Below are 6,000 nucleotides of genomic sequence, written 5' to 3' on the forward strand. Positions count from 1 at the left end.
AGATTACTTAGTCTACTTATTTGAACTTGAGAACTATACTTTTGGCCATTAGTCAAAGGAATGCTCACCTAAAAAGATTATATTCAGCACTATCCTTACAAAATCAGCTACTTAGGTCGATTTTTTTCTACTTCTAAATGTATCGAGTACAGTACCAGAACAATGGAAGACCCTACCTTTGGAAGGTGAGGAGGTATCTACAGGCCAAAGCACAGTCCACGTTACGCAGCTCACAACGTGGCTCTCTCTCTACTCCCCACCCTGCATTCCTTCCTCCAGAAGCATCTTCCTAAATGATTCCAGAGTGGGCCTCAGATTTGTCCACACTAGGGAAAGGCCCAGCCTTCTCATGAAGCAGGCCAAAGCCTGTCACTGGAGGCAAACTCCGGTCTCAGTTCTCCAGGACTTGCACCTGACCTCCTGAGTTTTACACAGTTCCTCTATTTTCTCCATTCACTAGGCTATTGTTCGCCTTAGAATAGTGCTTGCCCCATATACCAGTACTATTTATATCCTCCTGCTTCTCGCTGATGACCTAGCTTTGGAATCCTTACTTGCCGTGATCTTGGGTAATTCTGTACACTTCCTCACTGGCTTGCCTTGTGGCTTCTGGTCCATTTCCTGCTCTGAATTCTGGTACTCACTCAATCAATAACGGATACCCTGTCTCTGCTTCTCTGGTTCCTAGGCCGGCCCCTTGCAAGTTGTTGAGTTCTTTTTCAGGGTTAAATGCCAAGAAGCAGAAAGAGATGGACTGTTAGGCAGGAAGTTCATATGAACATATAACCTTCCCCTATCTCAGCCATATGAGAGAAGCTAGACTTCCTGCCAGTGACTGTGTTCATAGCATCCCTTTCTCAGTCAGTCAGGAACTGGTTAATCCCTGGAATCTGATTTTATGGGCAGTCGTCATTTCGGATGTCCACATTTCAAGCCCTTAGCAATCAATGCCTTTTCTTTTTTTTTTTCTTTTAACACTTATCTCAAAAGACCATCAAACTCAGCCCTCATAGAAGAGCTCATTCAGGCCGAATAAATGGTCAAGGAAGGGTCAAGGGTCTGTTGTCCAAAAAAAAGGGAAAGGTTTATGGTACAAAACTATTACTTTCTCTTTTATGTTTTTAAAAATATTTTTAATTAAGACTATTTTTTAAGAGCAATTTTAGGTTCACAGCAAAGCTGAAAGGAAAATACAGAAATCTCCCATATACCCACTGCCGCCACACATGCATCGCCTCCCCCATTATCAACATCCCCACCAGAGGGCTACATTTGCTACAAATGATGAACCTGCATCCATATATCATCATCACCCAAAGTCCGTAGTTTACATTATAGTTCACTCTCGATATTGTACAGTCTGTAGATTTGGGCAAATGTATAATGACATGTATCCCTCATTATATCATACATTATATTTTATACTACCCTAAAATCCTCTCTCCTCTGCCTATTCATTCCTTCCTCCCCTCCTAACCCCTGGCAACCACTGATCTTTTTACTCTCTCCATAGTTTTGCCTTTTCCGTAATGTCACATGGTTGGAATCATACAGTATGTAGCCTCTTCAGACTGCCTTCTTTCACTTAGTGATACACATTTAAGGTTCCTCCATGTCTTTTCATGGCTTCATAGTTAATTCCTTTTTAGCACTGAATAATATTCCATTGTCTGGACGTCCCACAGTTTATTTATCCATTCACCTACTAAAGGACATCTTGGTGGATTCCAAGTTTTGGCAATGATGAATAAAGCTGATATAAACATCCATGTGCAGGTTTTGTGTAGAATAAGTTTTCAACTCTTTTGGATAAGTACCAAGGAGCGTGTTTATTAGATCATATGGCAGGAGTGTGTTTAGTTTCATAAGGAATGGCCGAAGTGTCTTCCAAAGTGGCTGTACTGTTTACATTCTCACCAGCAATGAAGGAGAGTTTCTATTACTCCACATCCTTGCCAGGATTTTGTGTGGTCACTGTTCCAGATTTTGGCCATTCTAATAGGTATGTAGTGTTCTATATGTTTTTGTTTTGCTTTGTTTTGCAATTTATTTCCTATTGACAATGCTTTTATTGTTACTTGGGAATAGCAACTAAGGATTATGTGGTTCTCTATTACTAGTTCAAATTAAAATCCGCAGGACCTAATCCTCTCTCAAATGTTTAAATGGAAAAAAAACAAACAATGAATCAATACATTTAAAGTACTTCAGGAAGTATGTGGTGCAGTATAAGCACTGTGTGGTTGTTTGCTGTTACTTTAACTAAAAATCCATCGCATTCATGAAAACTGCCGGCAGCATGTATGTCACGAGCCCATTTGGTAGCACAGGGAACTTGCTGAGTTGAACTTTTGTTGGTAGGTAGGCCCCCCACTCATTCCTTGGTAAAAAACACACATTGAAGATTTTCAACACTGAGATTTCTCTGAGAAATGGACCTGAAGATGAAATACTTGTGGATTCACTCAGCACCTTCTCTTCACCCTTAACCGGGAGCAGCTCACTCCTGGGTCATTGTGTGTTGTTAAATCACCATGGAGCTGGGCTGGGACACAGCACACCAGGCCTTCTCACCAATGCTCAAGACATCATTAGCATCGTCATGTCTCTGAAAGCCCAGATCTATTTGTCTCCTTGGTCATGTCCCTTAGGACACAGGCTCTGTCCTGTGCCGATGCCTTTAATTACAGCATTCTTCATAGTTTTTCCCAGGTCAAGCAAGAGTCAGGCACCAACAATATATTTCTTCTTCTATCAGTTCAGTTTTGGCTTTCAGTAGATTATTCAGCTCAAACTCCCTTTAAGAGCAAATCAGAGTCAAGAGCCCTTGGGCTCTGTGTGCAGCTGGCTGGACCGCTGTGCTTCCCCCATCTTATTCCTTCCCCACCCACACTCACGTCCTGGATGCCACTATCTCTGTGCCTTGAAACCATCAGATCAAATCTCATCTTGTCCTTTATCCTGTTTGAACTGGGATTCACAAAGAGAAGTTCAGACTCACCAAGTCATCCTTCATTTCCTGGCCTCTCATCCCCATACTCATCACATGTCACAAGTCACCTTACTAGTTAGCATGTCCCTGCTCACAGGATTTTTAATTTCTGACCCCTCCCCGCCTCGTGCTCATCTGCTTTACTTTTCGAAATTACCACTGCTTATAATTTCTTTCATTGTTTATTATCTGTCTCTTCCCACTCGAATATAACCTTCATGAAGGTAGAGACTCTGTCTTGTTCGCCGTGTTTTCCTAGTGCCAAGAATAGCGCCTGGCACACGGCAAGAACATGAAAGACCATTGTTAAATGGCGCTCTACCAGTAATGGGCACGTGATGCTTGGGAAAAGATTCTTAGGACTTTTCGTTCCTGAATCCAGCTTCAGGAATTCTACTCCATTCCTCCTTAGCAGCATCAACTCCCTTTAGATTTCTGTTCAGAGTCTCTGAGCTTAGTTTGCCTCCCCCACCCTAGTCATAACTACCATGATCATCTTCTTTGGGCTCCTGTGTCAGCCTGTCTTTTTTTAGTTAAGCAGTTGCTGAAGAGATGCCCTCTCTTTTTTGTCCTTTATGCTTTTTTTTGGGAGAGCAGTGGTGGAAAGGGTAGGGCAGGAACACTGCTTTCTTTTGAAAGTCATGTAACTACAGTCAAGCCACGAAGTTTGGCTGGCTTCTGAAGATCTTTTTTCTAGTTTCTTTGTACTAAGACAGATAGCTCTGAATGCCATTTGGCAGTATTCCCTGCCATTTTCTTTTCCCTTCCATTTTCATTTCTTTTATCTGTAATCTACATTCTAGCCAAGCTGTGAAAGATTATCTTTTTTCAGCCCTCACTGTGAAGGTTGAATTATAGCTATGATTTATCTATTGCCTATTACATTCATCAATATATGCATATATGTGTGTTTGCATGTGCGAATGTGTGTATATGTACATACACACACACACACACACACACACACACACACACACACATATATACATCATTTTACAGATGAGAAAACTGAGATTCAGAGAGGTAAAATAGCTTCTCCAACATTACTCAGATGGTGAAGTCCAACTTCCCAACAGTAGAGTTTACCATTCCTTACCTCTCATTTTCTCTTTAGTCCATTTTAACCTACTCCATTCAAAACTACTCTTAAGGGCTTCCCTGGTGGCGCAGTGGTTGAGAGTCCGCCTGCCGACGCAGGGGACACGGGTTCGTGCCCCGGTCCGCGAAGATCCCACATGCCGCGGAGCGGCTGGGCCCGTGAGCCATGGCCGCTGAGCCTGCGCGTCCGGAGCCTGTGCTCCGCAACGGGAGAGGCCACAACAGTGAGAGGGCCGCGTACCGCAAAAAACAAACAAACAAACAAACAACACTTAAAAGGTTGCCAAATCTTGTTGATTTTTGTTAATTTAAAAATTTCTCTATGAAATATTTCAAATATATAGACAAAAAGAGAAAATTATACCAGTAGTGCTCATATATTATCCTACATTTGCTTCAAACTTTTAAAAGAAATAATCCACTACAGCTAAGGTGATGTCTATTTTATACTTTTCCCTGGTCACATTCCCCCTACTTCCTCTCCAGATGTCACTGCTTTCAGGACTTAAAAAAAATAATTCCTATGCTTGCTTTTACATTATTCCTAAATACAAATGGATCTACAGAAGTATATATACTTAGTTTTAGATTTAAAAAAAAACTTTTAAATAACTGTCTTTGTAACAATTGCTTTTTTTTTTTAGCTCAACATTAGGCTTTGGGGATTTTTCCATGTTGATTAGACTGTCTCTCTTTTTCATTCATTTTAATTGCTCAGAGTATTCCATTGCATGAATATACCACAATTTATTTACCTCGTCTCCTGTTGATATATAATTAGGTCATTTCTATATTTTGGTTTTTAAAACTATAATGTCGCTCTTCTGTCTTCTTATGCCATGTCTCAGCAACATTTTCCATAGTTAACCATTCTTTATTCTTCTACACTTTTCTCTCTTGGTTCTGCAACACCCAGAGTCTTTGGTTTTAATTGTCGTCTGGTCACTCCTGAGTTTTCTTTCCCTTCCTGCCTTCTTCTATTTAACCTAAAATTTTGGGGGTTCGCCAGAACTTGGTATCAAGCCATTTTGCCTTGTCTCTCCGTCCCAATTTCTTCCGAGATGGTCTCATCCATCCCTATGACTTTAAATATAGACTGACAATACGGAAAGTGCCATCCCATGCCCACATCTCTGAGCTCCAGACTCATGAATCATGACAATTACCTACTTGACACGTCTTCTTGGATGTCTCAAAGGCCACTCGAGTTCAAACTTAAGACATCTTAGGAACAAAAAGGAACTCTTTGTTTTTCTGTCCGTACCTGTGGTAGAGAGTTTCTAATATGGATCCCAACGATTCTGCCTCCTGATACGCACATCTTTGTGTAATCTCCTCCCCTTGAGTGTGGGCTACAACTAATGACTTGCTTCTAATCAGTAGAGCAAAAGTGATGGTATGTCAGTCACTTCTAACATTAGGTTACAGAAGACTGACTTCCATCTGCCTTGCATTTTCTCTGGCTCTCCTGGCTTCCTCACTCTGTGTTGCTGTGCTGTGATGGCTGTAGTGGCCCGCATGACTGAGAGTGGTCATGGAACTGAGAGTGGTCTCTGGCCAGTAACCACTGAAGAACTGCATTCTACCAACAGTTACACGAGTGTGAACTTGGAGGTTATTCCTGCCACAGCTGAGCCTTGCGATGGCTGCAGCCACTGCCAGCATTTTGATTGCTTGATTGTATTCTTGTGAGAGACCCCAGAGAGGGTGGATCCAGCTAAGCTGCACTGGGGTGCCTGGCCCACAGAAACAATGAGATAATAAGTGTTTGCTGTTTTAAGCTGCTAAGTTTTATAGTACTTTGTTATACAGTGGTAGACAACTCATACAAATCTTGTTCACGCCCCAGTGGCCCCTATATCAGTAAACCATCCTCTTGGTAGCTCAGGTTATGAACTAGTCTACCTAGA

This window comes from Aethalodelphis obliquidens, unplaced genomic scaffold, assembly GCF_003676395.1.
Source record: "Aethalodelphis obliquidens isolate GAN/ISIS:26980383/991018 unplaced genomic scaffold, ASM367639v1 scaffold104, whole genome shotgun sequence".
NCBI lineage: Eukaryota > Metazoa > Chordata > Mammalia > Artiodactyla > Delphinidae > Aethalodelphis > Aethalodelphis obliquidens.